This window comes from Carcharodon carcharias, chromosome 6 (genome assembly GCF_017639515.1).
Source record: "Carcharodon carcharias isolate sCarCar2 chromosome 6, sCarCar2.pri, whole genome shotgun sequence".
Lineage (NCBI taxonomy): Eukaryota > Metazoa > Chordata > Chondrichthyes > Lamniformes > Lamnidae > Carcharodon > Carcharodon carcharias.
Window position 1 is genome coordinate 51,151,072 of NC_054472.1, and position 19,519 is coordinate 51,170,590.

At 41.7% G+C, this 19,519-nt stretch overlaps 1 protein-coding gene across 5 annotated transcripts in view; it reads left to right on the plus strand.

Annotated features, from left to right (window-relative positions):
- Nucleotides 1-19,519, plus strand: part of LOC121279207 (upstream-binding protein 1-like) — a 124,877-nt gene that overhangs the window by 20,139 nt on the left and 85,219 nt on the right. Inside the window, exons 2-3 of one of the 5 annotated variants that reach the window (XM_041190232.1) lie at nucleotides 996-1,076; nucleotides 16,376-16,506. The exons of 2 other annotated variants lie outside the window; for them this stretch is intronic. The gene's annotated coding sequence lies outside the window, so the exon portion shown is untranslated. The remainder of the gene's footprint in view (nucleotides 1-995; nucleotides 1,077-16,375; nucleotides 16,507-19,519) is intronic. 2 more of the 5 variants (XM_041190234.1, XM_041190233.1) reach the window with 2 other exon arrangements.

A 19,519-nucleotide genomic window follows, 5' to 3' on the forward strand; every position in this document is an offset into this window, starting at 1 on the left:
TAATACCAAGGACTGAAGTTTGTCCATTGCTATCTTCTAGATCCCCATATTTGCCTCACACATAGCCACAGACTCTCCCTGACCGCGGGCCAAATTTGAAGTAGCTAGCATAAGGGGTGTGACTGCCTCCTAGAACAAAGTCGCCGGTAACTTTTCCTCCCTCTCATGCATTGAAGTGTCCAAAGCTTGGATTCCAGCTCATCAACTCTGAATCAAAGTTCCTCAAGCTGCAGACACTACAGATGTGGTATTGTGCTTTGCAGTGGTGTCCACCAGCTCCCACCTGTTGCAGCTGCTGCTCTGCCATCTTTATTGTGTTTAATTTAACTAATTTGGTTTGATTTTGATATATCACTCCTAGTGTCTGTAGAAGCATCAAGTCGTTTAATTTGTTAAGCTATAAATTTAATGCAATACTTGTATGTCCCCAGTACTGCTTGTGTTTAGAGGGATAAAATCTTAAAAACTCACCAAACAATCCATCTATCTGCTCACCTAATTAAAGCCTTGAGCACTCTCCAGCTTCTGGAGGTGGAAAAAAGGACATGAAAAGCAGCACCTCCTTTCACCTCTGCACTGAGTATTCTACCTGCACCAAATTCCCAAGTTAGCACTCATACCTCATTGTACCCGGGCCTTGTCACACTTGCTCCTATGCTGTGTGATAACAGAACCTGTCTACTTTAGTAGAGAGCTGATAACTCTCACCCAAGGTGCAACTGCTAAGTTAGCTTCCTGCTGCAGTGATTAACACCTACTCACTTTCAGTTGATTGGCAGAAACTGCCACTACCAGGTGCTTTCTGTTAATTAGGCTCCTTAACTTGCTTGTAGTTTTAAGGTTCTAAATCAGCCTGACTGCTAATTTAAATTATAGCTTGAAAAAAATTTAGTGGAGAGGTTCCCACCTGCACCAGATTCCTAGGTTAGCACTCAAACCTTGTCACATCTTGTACTCCCAACTCTGTGCGATAACCAAATGTATCTATTTTATAGGGAACAGATGACTCGCCCTAGGCAGGAGGATGGGAGACAGTGGTGTTCTCGAGTCAAAACTGGGAGTACTACGTTTTTGAGGTATATAGGTATATCGTATATAGGCAAGCAGAGGTCGATATATTGATATAGATATTGGAATACAGTAAAATTTCAAAATTTGCTACTGATACTAAACTTGAAAGTGTGGCGAGCAGTGAGGAAGATACCAAACAATTACAACAGAACACAGATCAGCTAACAGAATGGGCAAACAAGTGGCAGATGGAATTCCATTCAGAGAAGTGCATTTTGGCAGAAATGATAGGGCAAGGCAATATACACTTAATAGCACAGTTCTAAAGAGTGCAAGGACAGAGGGATATGGGGGTTCAGTTGCATAGATGGTGGAAGGCGACAGGACATATTGAGGGAATAATTAGCAAAGCCTATGGGATCTTGGCATCTTAAGTGGAGGTATTGAGTACGTAAGGAAGGTTATGCTGAGCCTTTATTAAGCTTTGCTTAGGCTACCACTAGAATATTGTGTTCAGCTCTGGTCACTACACCCTAGGAAAGATGTGAGGTTCCAAGAGAGGGTGCAGAGGAGATTTACCAGAATGGTTCCAGGGATGAGGAATTTTAGCTATGAGGTTGAAAAGCTGGCAGTTGTTCTTCTTGGAGCAAAGGAGATTGAAGGGAAATTTGTTAGAGATATACAACATTATGACAGGTTTAGATAACGGTAGACAGAAAAGTTGTTCCCAATAACATCGTACAAAGAGCAGGTAACACAGATTTAAGGGTTCAGATCTTCCGAAGCTAACAATGACCAATTTTGAGGCGTGTGCTCCTATCGTGCTTTACAGAACATTGGCAGTTCTGATGTGCACAGGTGCTGTAATTGCCTGGGAAGCTAAAACTTCTAATTTCCCTTGCCTGGTACACTGAGAATATCTCCAACACTGAGCTCAGGGTTGGAGAGTTGAGCTAGATATGTGCTACTTACCCAGATATTTGGCTAGAATTGTTTATACTGTTTAACCTCCTGGTGTAACTCCGGTGCTGAGCAGCGTAATTTAAGACCCCCTTCCCCCTCACACAGTCTCCCCCCCCGCCCCACCTGATCCAAATCATCTACTCACCTGACTTGATCTGAGTACCCCGCCCCCGACCTCGCTATCCCCCTTGACTACCTTTGACCCGATGATTCTTCCCACTCCCCAGACTACCCCCTCCCACTCACTCATCCAATGAAAGTCTTTGAGCAGTTATCTGAATATGGTAGCTAATGTCATAAAAAGTTTTCCCTTCACATCACTGCTGCAACCAGGACAGAAAGACAGGAAGGGCACAAAAGTGTCAGGGCGCAGTGATTTTTGCAGTCACCCATGATCTCCCTAGTATGGCCGCTGACTGGAAGACCTGGGCCAGGGTGATTGAGAAAGAGAGAACTTTTTTATGCAGTGACTGTTGATGACCTGGAACTCTCTGCAAAGTAGTGGAAGCAGAAACGATAAATGATTTCAGTAGAAAATTGGGGGGAAATAAGTTTGCAGGGCCATAGGGATAGACTAAGGGAATGGGATCGACTGGATTGCTCTGCAGAGAGCCAGTTTTGAGTCAATGGGCTGAATGGCCTCCCTCTGTATCTTAATGAGTCTGATTCTATTTCTATATCCTTCCTGTCATGAGGTGACAAGAACTGTATAGTTTTCTAGCTGCTGCCTAACTAATGTTTTATACAATCTAGCATAACTTCCCTGCCCTTCTCCAGGCCTCAGCCAATAAAGCAAAGTATCCCGTGTGCTGCTTGACCCCTGATCTACCTGTCCTGCACCTCCAGGGATCTGTGGGCATACACTGTAAGGTCCCTCTCTTCCTCTACAGTTTTCAGAATCCCACCATTTATTATGTATTCTTTTACCTTGTTTATCCTCCCCAAATGCATTAGCTCATCCTTCTCTTGATTAAATTTCATTTGCCACTTTTCTGACCATTAGCCATGTTTTCATATCACCTGCTAGCTTCTTAGTTCTGCCACCTTCATGTAAAGCCTAAATCATTGATACATACCATGAACAGCAGTGGACCCAGTTCTGAACCGTGCAAAACTCAACTAGAAGCAGCCTCCTCTGCACAAAAACAGTCACTGACCTTAGCCCTTTGCTGTCTGCCACTATGCCAGTTTTGGATCTAACCTTGCCATTGATCAGTCTGCCATGTGGGACCTTGTCAAAAGCTATGCTAAAATTCTATGGACTATATCAAATGTGCTGCCATCATTGACTCTACTTGTTACCTCCTCAAAAAAGACCTCTATCATTAGTCAAACACGACCTTCCTGAACAAATCTACGCTGACTGACCTTGATTGTCTCTCTAAATGACTATTTATCTGATTTCTCAGAATCTTGCCCAATAATTTTGCCCACCACTGAGGTTAGGCTGATTGGTCAGTAGTTGTTCAGGCTGTCCCTTTCTACTTCTTCTGAACAATGTTGCAATGTTAGTAGTCCTCCAACACCATGCCTGTAGACAGAGAAGATTAGAAAATGATGATCAGAGGCTCTGCTATTTCTTCCCTTGCTTCTCTTAGCCTGGGATACATTTCATCTGGGTCTGGTGATTTATTTACTTTCAAGGATGCAATAAAACATCTTGATAATTCCTCTCTTTGCTATGTTAATCCCATCTAACATCTCACTCCTGTTCAACTACAATGTCTGCTTCATCCCTCTTGTGAAAACAGATGCAAAGTATTAATTTAAGAACCATGCCCACGTCTTGCTTCTCCACACGCAGGTCATCTTTTTGGTCTGTAATTGGCCCTGCTGTTTTCTTCGTTATCCTCTTGTCCTTTATATATTTTTAAAAACATCTTTGGATTTTACTTGCCAATATTTTTTCTTGCTGTTTCTTTGCTTTCCTAATTTCTTTTTTAATTTCACCTCCCACTTTCTATACTTATCTAGGCTTTCTGCAGTATTGAGCTCATGGCACCTGACATACACTGTTTTTTTGCTTTACTTTATATGCGCTTTAACATTCAGAGGGTCTAGATCTGTGTTCCACCCTTTGTCTTTGTGGGAACAAATTAATTCTGAACCCTCTTTAGCACATCATTGAATGGCTCCCATTGCTCTGACAGTGATTTTAACTTCAAGTTGCTGTTTCCATTCCACTTCTGCCGAATCACACCTCAGCTTTGTAAAATTGGCCTTTTCCCAATTTAATACCTTTTCCATTAGCTAATTGAATCTAACTGAATTTTGATAACTTCAACTAAAACGTTCTTCCACTGATGCACCTTCCGCCTGCTCACATTAATTTGAGCGAGCGTTCATGGGATATAAGAGGAACTCCACCAGAATTCAAAAAGGCTGATGAAAGTGACATCAGCCAATGCAGAGAGCTAATTGGTAGGTTAGGTAGTGGGTAAGTTGTTTTTCTCCACTATAAAGCTATATTAAGGAAAGGTAAGAGTTGTAGCTTTTTTTAAAAAATGAAAGAAACTTAAATAATTTTCCCCTTGGCTTAAGTTTAGGGTGACGGTATTTTAACTAAAGGTATGACAGGGGAGCTCAGTCCTGTGTGTTGCATGGCCTGCAGAATGTGGGAGGTCTTAAACACTCCTGACAGCCTGGATGACCACATTTGCAGGAAGCGCCACTGGTTCAACCAGCTTGAGCACAAGGTCTCAGAGCTTGAGCGTCGGCTGGAGGCACAGCAGTATATCCACGAGGCTGAGAGTTATGTGGATAGCACGTTTTAGACATGGTCACCCCGCTGCTTAAGGAAGTGCAGTAAGAGAAGGATTGGGTGACCACCAGTCAGAAGAAGGGAGGCAGGCAGGTAGTCAGGAAAACCCCAGAGTGCATCTCACTCAAGAACAGTTTTTGTGTTGGAAAATAATGAGAGTGATGGTTCCTCTGGGGAGTGCAGCCAGAGTCCAGCTGCGCAAAGGGGATGGAGGAGAAAGAGAGGAAGAGCAATAGAATGGCTCCTATGTCTTATGGTAGGAGACTCAATAGTGAGGGGTACAGACAGGCATTTCTGCAGCCGCAGATGTGACTCCTGGATGGTGTGTTGCCTCCCTGGGGCTAGGGTCAAGGATGTCACTGGCTGCAGGGTGTCCTGAAGGGGGAGGGCAACAGTCAGAGATAATAGTGCACATTGACACCAATGTCATGGGTAGAAAGAGGGATGAGGTCCTGCAACAAGAATTTAGGGAATTATGTAGCAGTTTGAAAAGCAGGTCCTCAAAGGTTGTAATCTCTGGATTAGTTCTGGTGCCACAAGCTAGATAGTATAGGAATATGTGGATAGAGCAGATGAATGCGTTGCTGGGTGGGGGGATGGGGTTTGCTCGTGCTGTTGGTGGGAGTTTAAACTAATTTGACAGGGGGGTGGGATACGGAGTGGAGGTATAGTTTAAAGGGGATTTGAGGAAAAAATTTTTCACCCAGAGGATGGGAGATATCTGGAACTCACTGCCTAAAAGGGTGTTAGAGGCAGAAACCCTCAACATTTAAGAAGTATTTAGATGAACATTTGAAACACCATAGCACACAAGACCAAGGCCCAAGTGCTGGAAAATGGGATTAGAGTAGATAGGGGCTTTATGACCGGCGTGGACAAGATGGGCTGTAGGGCCTCTTTCCTTGCTATAAAACCCTGACTCTATTCCCCAAAACTAAGTCCAGGACTGCAGCTTTTCTGTTGGGGCTTGCTATTCACTGGCTAAAAAGGCTGTCCTGAATATATTTTTTAAAAGTCTGCAACCTCTGTACTTTTTACACTGAATTTATCCCAATTAACATTAGCGTGGTTGAAATCCCCTGCCATTGCTGCTCTTTTGTTTCTGCGCTTTTCAGCAATTTGCCTTCCATCTCCCTGTAACTATTTGAGGGCCCTTAGTATGCTTCCAGCAGTATGATTGCCCCTTTTTTGATCTTCAGTTCATTGGTTGACCCTTCTTGCATTCCCTTCTCACAGCTGTGATTGTTTCTTAAACCAATATTGTGAAACCCTCCTTTTTATTCCCCTCACTGTCCTGTTTGACAACCTTGTAGCCAGGAATGTTGAGCTGTCATACCTGTCCTCCTTTAAACCGTGTTTTAGCAATAACAGTGAAATAAACAAAAAGAAAGACTTGTGTTTATATAATGTATTTCATGATCATAAACGCCTCATAGTGCTTCATAGCCAATGAAGTACTTTTGACGAACTTGTAATGTAGGAAACGTGAATAGCAAACTCCCACATACTGTAATGTGATGATGACAAGATGATCTGTCTTTGTGATGTTGATTGAGGGGTGGAATTTGGTTAGGACACCAGGGATATCTCCCCTGCTCTTTTTCAAAATAGTGCCATGGGATTTTTTAAAAATACACCCAAGCAGGCAGATGGGACCTCGTTTTAAAGTCTCTTCTGAAAGACGGCATTTCTGACAATGCAGCACTCGCACCTGGTGTGTCGGTGTAGATTTTTGTGCTAAATTCCTGAAGTGGGACTTGAATCCAGAACTTTGTGACTCAGCAGCAAGAGCCAACTGAATCACAGCTGACTCTGTCATACTATATAATAGAAATATCTATCAATGCGCTTAATCACTAGAATCCCTTGCATTGAAGATCTAATAATAATCACAGAATTAATCCTTTGTTACCTATTTTCTAGCCTTTGTTTTCTTGACACACTCACTCACTAATTTTCTGCCTTCTATTTCCAGCTTTGCTTCTCTTCCTCCTGAATCTATGCTCAGGTTCCCAAACCTCCTGCTAAGCCAGCATAAGCTCTCCCCAGCAACAACAGCCCAGCCCTGTCAAGGAGCAATCCGTTTGGCTTGTACAAGGGCCCACCTCCCCAAAACTAGCCCCAGAAATCTAAAGCCCTTCCTCCTGCACAGTCTCTCCAGCCATGCTTTCAGCTACTCTGTCTTCCTAAAGGTGAGTATAGTGGCACACTCACCTACGTGATGTGTATATACCAAAATCCCTCACTTTACTTTCTGAAGCCTATTCCAGCAAATCTCACATCAACTTGCTTATATTTCTGTCTGTCTGTGCATTTCATCTTGACTACCTGGTGACAGAATTAAATATCATGCAGCCATATGGCAAGCAACAAACACTCATGTTGATTTGATGCCAGCAGTCTGTGAAATGTGATCATGTGCATGATGATCACTTAACTTGACAGTTCTTATTCTTGCCTTTAATCTTCCACAAAGTCATCAAGTGTTCTGGAAAGATAATGATGGCTCCTCACAAGATTCATGTAAATCAAGCACCAGACTCAGATACTCGCATTTGATGGACTGGTAAGGAAGCTAGTTGGGTTTGCACATGGCATGTCTCACATCACAAGTGAACAAGAGCAGATGATGAAGCTAGGGACAGGAGTGAATAGTCTGTTGGAGGGCACAGGACACGCCTAAGTTCAGCTCAGCTGAATGCATTTAGCTGAACTTTGGGATCTGTCACTGAAGAGGATACCTCTGGAGCACCAGCAACGAAAGTGCAATGTACTGGCAGGCTTTCCATCTCCAGTGTTCATCTTACAGGGAGACTGGAGGAGTTTGTCTAAAACATGAGTCATAATGTACTAGGAGTTTGTAATGATGTCTTCACCCCTGGAAGGAATCATCACCTGCAGGGAGCATCAAATGAGTGAGTGAAGGCTTGCACCACCTTAGATTGGATTCCAGAAATCCTAGCCTTGGATGTTCACCACCCCATTAATTTGGTGCAAAGGGTGCCGCAGGTCAATGCTAGCAAGGACGTTCCAGTGGGAGGGATTATGGGGACTCTGTTTAAAGCAATTCCATTTCTCATCTGTCACCCCACACCCTTAGTCAGTACCCAACATGCTGTCTTGTGTCCTGATGGCTGAGTCTGCCCCTGCACAGTTGTAGGTGAAGCCAAAACCCGAAGGACATTGGTCAAGAGCATCTCAGCAGTCAGAACAAGCACTTGAGTAGCCTTCCTCTACTTTTGCTGAAGCTGTTGGGCTTGTAAAAGTGGAACCCATGCTGACCTGAAATATCACAGGTGTAAAGTGGAAATCAGAAGCAGAAAACACCAGAGTAGTGTAAGCAAACTCTCAGAAAAAGGTGAGCAAAAGCCTCTTTTAAAATTAGGCAAGAAAGCAGCTCTGAGGTTTCAGTACTTATGGGAATTTTTGCCTGTCATTACTTCAGCCCACTCAATTGCCAGTGTGACCTTGCTTTCACTATTATATCCTTCCTCAATCAGTACCAAAAAAGCTCTCATTCTTATCATTCCTGACTGTCAGACATTGCCTCTGCAGAATGGCTACTGCATTTAAATGCTAAATAATAGTCCAAAAAATAATTGTGCAAAATCCTTGTGTGATATTTTGACATGGCAATACATTGAATTTTTTTTCACTTTAGAATAATTGTCACTGTCCCTTTGCGCAAGTCCATCCAGTGAGTAGCTGAGCCAAATGTACCAGGAAGTTACCATATTCATTTCTTTGTCTCTGCCAAATGACCAATCATATCAGAGGTAGCGGATATTTTAGTTGGTTTCAGGGCACTGAGTTAGTATCTAATGATCCCAGCTTGCATTGTATGTGCTTGTGTATTATTGAACAACATTGTTGTGATGTTAAAAACAAAAACAGAATTACCTGGAAAAACTCAAGTTCTGTCGAAGGGTCATGAGGACTCGAAACGTCAACTCTTTTCTTCTCCGCCGATGCTGCCAGGCCTGCTGAGTTTTTCCAGTAATTCTGTTTTTGTTTTGGATTTCCAGCATCCGCAGTTTTTTTGTTTTTATCTATTGTTGTGTTGTTACCTGGCAGTCAGCTGGCCTGCTGACACTCATTGTCAAGTCTTGCACATGAATAACAGGTTGGTCAAGTGCCAGGAGATGCTTATGTAACAATTCTTCATAAGCAAGTAATGCCTTCAAGAAAGCGGGGAGATAATTAGAAAGAAGGAGTGCTTTTCTTTATTTGTGGGATGTTGGAGCCGCTGACAAGGTCGGCTTTTGTTGTGTTTCCCTGATTGCTCTTGAGAAGATGGTGGTGCGTCTGTCTGCAAGTGTATGTATACATGGTGGGGGAGGGGAGTGGATGTTTGAAGAAGTGAATGGAATGCCAAACAAGCAGACTGCTTTGTCCTGGATAGTGGTGAGCATTTTGAGTGGTGTTGGAGCTACATGCATCAGGTAGGTAGAGAGTATTCTATCACTCTCTAGACTTTACGCCTTGTGGTTGGCAGACAGGCTTTGATGGGGGGTGGGGGTCAGGTAGTGTGTTACTTGCTGCAGAATACCCAGCCTCCTACCTGTTCTGGTAACTGCAGTATTTATGTGGCTGGTCCAGTTAAGTTTCTGGTCAGTGGTGAGACCCTAAGATGTTACTGGTGGATTCAGCAATGGTAATGCTGTTGAATGATTAGTAAATAAATGAATAGTCTAACAAAGGATTGTGTTGAGTTTGGAACATTGTGACTGTGTTTAGAATTGGCCTCAAAAATATCTGCCATTGTTCAAGAAGGAAAAGTAGTCAGAAACTTGGGAAACCTTCCCTCCTCCCAATCATCTTGAATCTGAAGGTGCTTTTGCACTGAGGGATTTCATCCAATGACAGATGTACAGTTCTTCTGTCAGTGTCTTTAACACAAACAGCCTTATTGCAAATCTTCCTTTCTTTATGGGAATACAGTGATAGAACACCTTTCACAACCTCAGTATGTATAACGTGCTTCATAACCAATGAAGTATGGATTTGAAAAGTGTGTGTAATTGTATAACATTGCTCTTAGATCAAGTGCTTATTATGCAAGTTCAAGATGGGGAGTTGGCCCTCAGTGGTTGGATTTCTATCTTATGAAACAGCAGACATCATGTCTACAGGCACCTGCACTGCATGACTAGTGTTAGCTAGGGAGATCAGTGAGTGCATGGAGGTTGCTCCCCTAAGACTGGAACATATAGAGATTTGAGAGCATTTCTCTTATATATTTCACAGCTTTCTAAATTCAGATGTGTTCGTGCTTTTCCTCCGCTGTAACCTTCAAGTGCTGGAGAGTTATAACAGAGTTCATCTTTAACCTCCAGTGCTTGTTAGTAGAGAACTGTGCGATCTCATAAGGATGTGAAAGGTGCTAAATAAATGTGTTTTTTCTCTTTCAGCTATAGGGCTTGAACTTTTTAAATCTTCCTCCTAGCTCATTCCCTTAACACTTGGTATCATTTTTCTTGTATCTTTATTAATGAATATAAGTCCTTTTGAAAGTGTTGTGATTAATATTGTACAGGCCCTACTGTCTTTGCTTTCTGCCCCTTTGTGCTCCTTAAGACCTTGTCCCTGAGACTCAACTCCTTCCTTGATCCCATTGCAATTAAACTGCCAACCACTAACTTTCACCTCTTGTTTCCTGTACCAGCTGATTTATAAATAGTTTCATCTCCTTAAGTACTGTTTATCTCATTTCCAACACCATTGCTCTTGAGCCCCTGTCATTCTCAATATGCCACCTTGACCACTTGGCCCTGGCAAACTTCTGCTCCATTTGCAACCCTCTTTTCCTCTCCAGAGTTCTTGAACATGTTGCTGCCTCACAAATCGTGTTGCTTCATGTTTGAATCTTTCCAATCGGATTTCCATCCCTGCCACAGTCATGATATGGCCCTAACCCAAGCAACAAGTTATTATTTGGAATGTGAGTATGATACAGTATTCCTCCTTCATCTCTTGCAACCTTTGAAACAGGTGACCATGCCTTCCTCATTCAATATCTTTCATCCATTTTCCAGCTGAGTGGTATTTCCCTCACTTGGTTCCTATCTGATTGTAGCCATAACATCTCAGCGAGTGAATTTTCTTCCCACCCCTGTTCCATCAGTTCTGAAATCTCTCAGAAACCTGTCCTTGAGGGCCTCTCTTCTCAACTACATTCTGCTCCTTGGCAGCAATACCCAAAATCATGGGATAAGCTTCCACATGCATACTACTGATACTCAGCTGTACCTCTTTACAGTTTCTCTCAACTCTGCCCTAGCCCTGGGTTTTCAGACAGCTTGTCCAATATTCTGTTTTGGATAAGCTAAAATTTCTTCCAGATAAATTTTGAGAAGACTGAAGCCACCCCAAAGTCTGCACCAATTTTGTCCATAAATCGCATGAAATCTCAAATGATGACGTAATTGAGTTCCCTACATGACCAATTACAACTTTGTTAGGAATGGGCACAACTCACAATACGAATGGCATAAATATTCAAAGAGATGAGTCAGCCAGAACAAAGCAACTGAAAGTATCTTCCTTGAAGAGATCTAAAATACGATCCTTACAACCATTCCCCACAAATATTGATTTGTATAGTGGAGGATAAAGAGCAGGCCCACAGTCATTGCTGAGGTAGTACAATTAGAACTTGAAAATGGTATGCATATCCATGAAGATGCATGCAGCTTGGATAATGCCTCAGCAAGTTGCTAGAAAGGAATGATGTTTTGTCTAGATGGACTGGTTTCAATACCCTGCTTCAGAGAACCACAATTGCACAGAAGTCAAACATTGGCTACCTCCCAGCCGTCGATGCCAGCCCTACTGAGTTCAGTACAGTGAACACTATCTTGCAACGAAGTGTTCATATTGCAGACAAACTGAGACTGGATAAGATTGTCATTGTAATGGACGAGACAATTTATGCAAAGGCCCAGGAGATTTATTGGAGCAACATCCTCTTTGTGCAGAGACTTACTTTCACGGGGGAGTTTCACACTGCAATGTTATTAATAGCTTGCATTGGGAAAAGATTTGCAGATGCCAGTCTTCAGGAGGGCATCATTGAATCTGAACTGGTTGCAGCAGGTTCTGTCAGTGGTGTCATATGCAGCTTATCATTACAATAGGAGCATTTGAACTCTCAAGATTGTTTGAGAAGCTGTACAGAGATTGAGTTGCCAGGCTTACATCAATGCTCTGCCAGATGATGAGCAAGACCTGACTTCAATCCAGCAGTTGAATTTCAGACAGCGGGCAAAATCTCTGTCTTGTAGTGCCAACAATGATGACCTACTCCAGTCCCTCTATATGAAAGATGGTGCAAGGCTGCAAGAGAGATCATTAATGACAACACTCTTTGCTGGACATGGAGGTGAGTGTCATGCACTTCAGATTGACAGCGTAACAGATCTGGAGGTGGTACCAAGCCCAACAGTGTTCCCTAACCAAGAAGCTAATATATGACTACTGCTTCATAGTGTTTTGCAGCCAGTCCCAGTGAGCATGTCATCATGAACAGTCCTGACACTGTTGTCTTAATACTGTGCTTGGTATTCTGCAAGGACATTGATGCTAAGCTCTACTTTTGCACAGGAAGAGGAAACAACATGTGTACAATTGATGTTCATCGCATTTTTGATCACTTTGGTTGTTTTTCAGGATGCGATTCAGTGAGTGTTGTGTATGGAATGGGGAAGGGGAAATCAGCGAAAGTCCTGATCACCAGTAAAGAGCACTGTGCAATGTTTTGAGTAGTTGAGGACATGGTTTGCTGTTTCGCAATCTCCGTGTGATGAACTGAAGGCATACACATGTGAACTGTGTGCAGGTTGAATGATATCTATCAGGTCTTCAGGTTATGCAGTGAAGTGCTTGCCACCAAACAATGATACATTTTAAAGGCATATACAATTACCAATCTGCAATACGCAAGTGATGTCTTCAGAGCAAGCCAAAAATCCCATCTCCAAAGGACCATGGGTGGAAATGAGAAAATTATGTACTTTTCATAGCCTGGTTGACACTTGCTCCAAGACCAGCAAGATTAATGGAGTTTGCACATTGTTCATGAAAAAGACATTGTGCACAAGGATAGTGTTCTTGTCTTCTTAGCAAACTACCTTGCACTGACATCTGCTCATGTATAGATTGTGAGAATGCCACATTTTTGAAACTTCTAGGTCTCAAAGTAGATACTCTCAATTCGGATGATGTTTCATGGATCTGCAAATATTAGGCAAAATAAGTATGTTGTATGACTAATGAGTGCACGTGTCTTTCTGAATTTTAATAATCTTGCATGGAATAAATGGTTGCTATCGTAGATTTTTTTTCTTAGCAGTGGACATGAAAATTAACTTAGATTTATAAATAAATATACCAGAAGATAATTCCACATCTCAGATGTCCTCAGTGATACTTCTTTTATGTCACCATGTTCAAAATTTAGCAGGAATGGTGATATGTCACCTTTGCTGATGAAAAGAAAATCCAGCGAATTTTTAGCTTTTTCACTGTTTGTGGCAATTTCTTGGTAACACTCAGTTTTCAGACTTGGGAACATGCATTTTTGCATCAGATACATATTTAAGCTGATTCTAGGTACTTATCAGATGGAGATTACGGAACTCAAAATCTCATTCACTGTGGCAGCAGTGTGTGCCATCTATAAGATGTACTGCAGCAACTCACTAAAGCTGCTTCGACAGCACCTTCCAAACCCATGACCTCTACCCCCAGAAGAACAAGGGAAGCAAATGCATGGGAGCACCACCACCTGCAAGTTCCACTCCAAACTACACCATCCTGATGTGGAACTATATTGCAGTTCTTTCACTATCGCTGGGTCAAACTCCTGGAACTCCCTCCCTAGGAGCGCTGTGGGTGTGCCTATACTATATGGACTGCAGTGGTTCAAGCACCACCTCTTCGAGGGCAGTTAGGAATGGGCAATAAATGCTGGCCTAGCCAGCGACACCCACATCCAGTGAAAGAATAATAAGACCATTAGATTTGATTTAATTATGTTTGAATGTAATTCTCTCCAAAAGCCTATTAAGCTGAGTTGAGGGGAATTTGCATAGTTGTGTGGTTGCTGGTTAATTCCATTGAATCATCCAGCTTGTTTTTAAACGCATTGCAAAATAGGTTCGATGTCCAAGTCTGTATCGCACTTAGACATCATTCAATAACACAACTAGATAGAGACACTTGAAAGTATCTATCTTCCAAAGAAAGCGTCAAAGGCTGAGTAAAGACTGAATGATAAATTATGAGGGAAGCTGACAGGTCACTGCTAGGAAGCGGGAAGGTCGGGATGGGGGTTGCTGTGAAATTCTGAACATAAAAATGTGATTGTGTCAGAATGTGGAGATCACTATCAAGGGCGGACTTGAAAACAAAGCATGAAATGGATTACCAGAGAGCGAGAAACTATCCCTTTGGCACCCTGTCACCCACAGACACTGATTAGCTATTTTTTTTGTACATTTTCTGCTTTGTGAGCGACATTACCGCACAAATTGTACATACCTGCTCTGCAACCCTTGTTACTATTTGGTAGTTGCAGGATCAAAAAGGAAAAATTAAAATATCTAATTTCGAAGAGACAAGTTGTCGATATAGTTCAGAAATGCAACCTCAATTTCATTGGATCCAATCATCTCCCAGGATCAAGTGTGTTCACTAAAAAGAGAGAAATCAAACTAAAGAATTCAATAAATATAGCTTAGAGAGTCTCGTACACTTATGAGTTCGTATTAGATAAACATCTTAAGTGGTGCACCCTGTAATCTATTCCTTGTTTTAATATTCTTCCATACCTAATGGTAACTTTTAAAAAAAATATATATAACTGTAGGTTTTCAGTTTCTACTAGTGGCTCACATAAGCATATTACCTTGATAATGGTACACACAACATAATTCATTCTGCACATGGATGGAAAAAGTTAGCGGGAATGTTGATTGGCTCCAGGTCAAGCAATATCTTGATTTTAAAATTCTCATCCTTATTTTCAAATCCCCCCTGGCCTAGCTGTTCCTTACCTATGTAACCTTGTCCAGCCTCTCAATCCTCTGAAATATCTGTGCTGCCCTAATTGACTCTTGTGCATTCCTAATCATAATTGCTCCACAATTGGTGGCCGTGTCTTTAGTTGCCTAGGCCAGAAGCTCTAGAGTTTCCTCCCTACATCTCTCAACCTCACTTTCTTCCTTTACGACACTTCTTAAAACCTACTACCTTGACCAAGTTTTTGGTCATTTGACCTAGCATCTCCTTATGTGGCTCAGTGTTATACTTTGTTTTAAAATGCTGCTGTGAATGGGATGTTTCATTATGTGAATGGTGCTGTATAAATATAAGTTGTTTTAGATTTTATACTCTACTAAAATTTTATCTCCTATGCAAATAAAAATTTGCACATATTCAGAGCCACAGCTATGCTAAAAATGAACCTTTCACACAATGCTCACATTAAGGCTTTCCAGAAAAGTTGACGCATCTTCATTGTACGTACAGTGACTTTTCATTCATAGGAACATAGGAGCAGGATTTGGCCATTTAGCTCTTTGAACCTGCTGCATTCAGTGAAATCATGGCTGACCTCTGACTTAATTCCATACATCCACCTTTGCCCCATATTTCTTAATACTTTGGTTAATAATATTTATCAATATCTGTTTTAAAACTTAATAATTGATATAGTGTCACTTGTTTGCAGAAGAGAGTTCTAAACTTGTACTACTGTTCCTGTGAAGTGTTTCCTAATTTCAGCTTGAACACGTTGATCAAAGCATCCCTTAACCGTCTAAATTCAAGGGAATACAACCCAAAGTTGCCTAATCTCTCCTCGTAGCTTAAGCCTTGATTCTGGGCACCATTCTATAAATCTATGCCGTACTTTCTCCAGAGGTATTGTATCCTTCCTAAGCAGGACTTTCAGTACTCCAGTTGTGGCCCAACCAGAGCTCTGTATAACTGAAGCATGATTTCTAACCCCTTTTATTCTTAACCTCTAGATAAAAAGACTAGCATTCCATTATCCTTTTTAGTTACTTTCTGTACTGTCTGCAACATTTTAATGATTTAATGTTGGTGTTTAAGTTGAGCTTTGAAGCCTCAAAATCTCTCGAAAATGTGACTTATATGCTGACTATAAAAGTGAACCACAGCGTGGTTATGGGTGGTTGTCATTTTGAAATATCATTGGCATCTGATGCAAAGAGTGGGCATGCCTTAAACTTGCATACACTTTTGCAACACAGCCCGTATCGGCTGCTTGAATCCTTGCGTCCCATTATAAGGTAAAAATTGAGGCTGACAACTGATACAAGTATAGCATGTCGTGGTTGAAAAGGGGGCAATCTATGTGCCAAGTATATGCAAAAACATGATGTTTGGGGCCGGAAAATTAGGGTGGTCTTATATACTGCGATTTACAGTGCATACCTGCACCCCCCCAGCTTCTTTGGGCCTCCATTATAGTACCCTGTTTGATTCTTTTTAGGTCCAACGTAGATGACCTCCCATTTGCCATAGTTTTACCCATTCACTTAAAACTACAGAGTTATTGATAAATTATGCTTCCACTTACACTGCTTACAATACTGCCTATTTTTGTGCCATCAGGAAATTTAGATATGAGGCTTTCTCTTCAATCATCTAAGTTGTGAATAGTTGACCTTCCCTCCATCATAAGGGCATAGTGAGGATCTTCGCTGATGATTGCTGAGCGTTTGGTACTATTCACAACACCTCAGGTACTGAAGTCTTCCATGGCCGCGTGCAGTAAGACCTGGACAACATTTAGGTCAGGACTGAAAATGTGGCAAGTAACATTCACGCCACACAAATGTAAGGCAATGACCATCTCCAGCAAGAGAGAATCTAACCATCTCTCCATGACATTCAGTTACATTGCCATCATTGAACCTTCCACCAGCAACATCCTTGGTGGGGGAGGGATTACCATTGGCCAGGAACTTAACCTGGCTAGCCATATAAATACAAGAGCAGGTCAGAGGCTGGGTATTCTGCAACAAGTAACTCATCTCCTGACTTTCCAAAGCCTGTCCACCATCAGCCAATTTTACAATCAGGTCAATAATTTCCCTTCAATATCATGAGCTTCCACTTTAGCGAGCAGTTTTTCTGAAGGACTTAATCGTGTCTACACATTTCTGAGAGCTCATTTAATTAGCAACCGTAGACATTCCCCTGTCCTCTACTTTAGTCACCGTTTCAAAAAATTCAGTCAGGTCCATCAGACATGATCTACCCTTCACAAATCTATATGTGCTATCCCTGATTAGCTGCAAGTTTTCAAGCTGTTCAGTCACCCTATCCTTATTTATGCACTCTAGCAATTTCTCTAACAGATTTTAAGCTAACTGGTCTATAATTCCCTAGCTTCCCCTCTCACCTTTCTTGTAGTGGAGTGATGTGCAGTTTTCTAATCTCCCGTGTCTTGGTCTGAAATATTTATATCTAGTTTTGGCATTTTTTCCCTTTCCAGCACTAACTTGCACTAAATTGTGGACAAAATGTTTAAAATGTTTTATTTTACTGTCTCAAGCTTATATGAAACATACGTGCATTAGAAAGTTCTTAAAAAAAACCTTTTCCCACTTGCACCAAATTGCTGATTTTAGCATCTGTTAACACTGCACTCTTTTGATGACCACTCGGCTACTACCTTCTCTCATATATGTATTTAACATTTGCAGTAATCTCTCATATTTGGCTTTACTTTAATCACACTCCTGTCCCTGTTAATAGGACTTGGTGGCTAATGTTTTGTCCTATGGTAAGCTCACCACCTCCCTAGTTGTGTGTAAATGAATCACTTTCTAACAAAAAAAGCTCTATAATGTTGGTGACACTCATGATAGCTTTAATGCCTACCCCAGTTGTCAAAGGAAGGCAATGATGGACCTTCATAAACTGTTGTAATCCTTGTGCTGGTACTTCCATGTAAGTATTAGTATGTAGTTCAAGAATATTCATGGTGCAGAAGGAGGCCATACCATTCATTGTGTCTGCATTGGCTCTCCAAGTGGACAATTCACTTAGTGCCATTATCCCAACTCCTCCGCATAACCCTGCACATTCTTCCTCGTCAAATAACAGCCTGATTCCCTTTTGAATGCCTCAATTGAATGTGCCTCCACCACATTCTCGGGCAGTGCATTCTAGACTTTAACCACTTGTGTGAAAAAGTTTTTTCTCATATTGCTTTGCTTCTTTTGCATATTACTTTAAATCTGTGCCCCCTCATTCTCTACCTTTAAACAAGTGGGAATAGTTTCTCCCTACCTACCCTGTCCAAACCCCTCATAATATTGAATACCCATATCAAATCTTGACTCAGTCTTCTCTTTTTTCCATGGAAAACAGTTCTAACTTCTCCAAACTATCTTCATAGCTGGTGTCCTTCATCTTTGGAACCATTCTCGTGGATCTTTTCTGCACTCTCTGCAATGTCTTCCTAAAGTGTGGCCCCATAACTGGACACAATACGAAGGACCAGTGTCCTGTGAGTTCAACATAACTTGCTGGCTCTTGTTCTCAATGCCCTATTTATAAAGCCTAGGGTACTGCATGCTTTATTAACTGCTCCCTCAACCTGTTCTGCCACGTTCAATGACTTATGCACATACACCCAGGTCCACCGCCCCTTGTAAAGTGTACCATTTGTCTTATATTGTCTCCATGTTTTTCGGACCAAAATTAATCACTTCACATTTCTTCAACTTGTCTATGTCCTTTTGAAGTTCTAGACTTATTTCCCCTCACAATTGACAGTGCCTCCAAGTTTTGTATCATCCACAAATTTTGAAATTATGCCCTGTACACCAAGGTCTAGGTCATTAATATATATCAGGAAAAGCAAGGATCCCAACGCTGACCCCTATGGAACTCCAGTACAAACCTTCCTCCAGGTTGAAAAACATCCATTAACTACTACTCGTTGTTTCCTGTCACTCAGCCAATTTCGTATCCATGTTGCTACTTTCTCTTTTATTCCATGAGCTATAACTTTGCCCATATGTCTGTTGTGCGGCACTGTATCAAATGCCTTTTGGGGGTCCATGTACTCCTCCTCAGCTTTCTCTGTTACCTCTTCAAAAAAACTCCAGTAACTTGGTTAAACACGATTTTCCCTTAAGAACTCCATGCTGGCTTTCCTTAATCAACCTGCATTTGTCCAGGTGACTTAATTTTGTCCCGAATTATTGTTTCTAGAAGTTTCCCCACCTCCAAAGATAAGCTGACTGGCACGTAGTTGCTGGGCTTGTTTTTACATCGTTTTTTTGAGTAAGGGTGTAATGTTTGCCTTTCTCCAGTCCTGTGGCACCACCCCTGTGTCAAAGGAAAACTGAAAAATGATGGCCAGTGCCTCTGCAATTCCCACTTTCTCGTTTCTCAGTATTCGTGGATGCATCTCATCTGGTCCTGGGGTTTCTTATCAATTTTTATGTACAGATAGCCTATCCAATACCATATCCTTATCAATTTTAAACCCTTCTACAGTCTGAATTACCTCCTCTTCCACCATTGTCTGGGTAGCACTTCTCTGTAATTTCTTGCAAACTTGTTCTTCTGCATCCTTCCCACTAGTTGGTGGTCTATAGACTGCACCGAGCAATGTGATTAAATCATTTTTGTTCCTTAGCTCAAGCCAAATGGATTTTGTCTTTGACCCCTCTGGGACATCCTCTGTTTCTCCTGCATTGCAATGCTCTCCTCAATCATACTGCCACCCCATCCTCC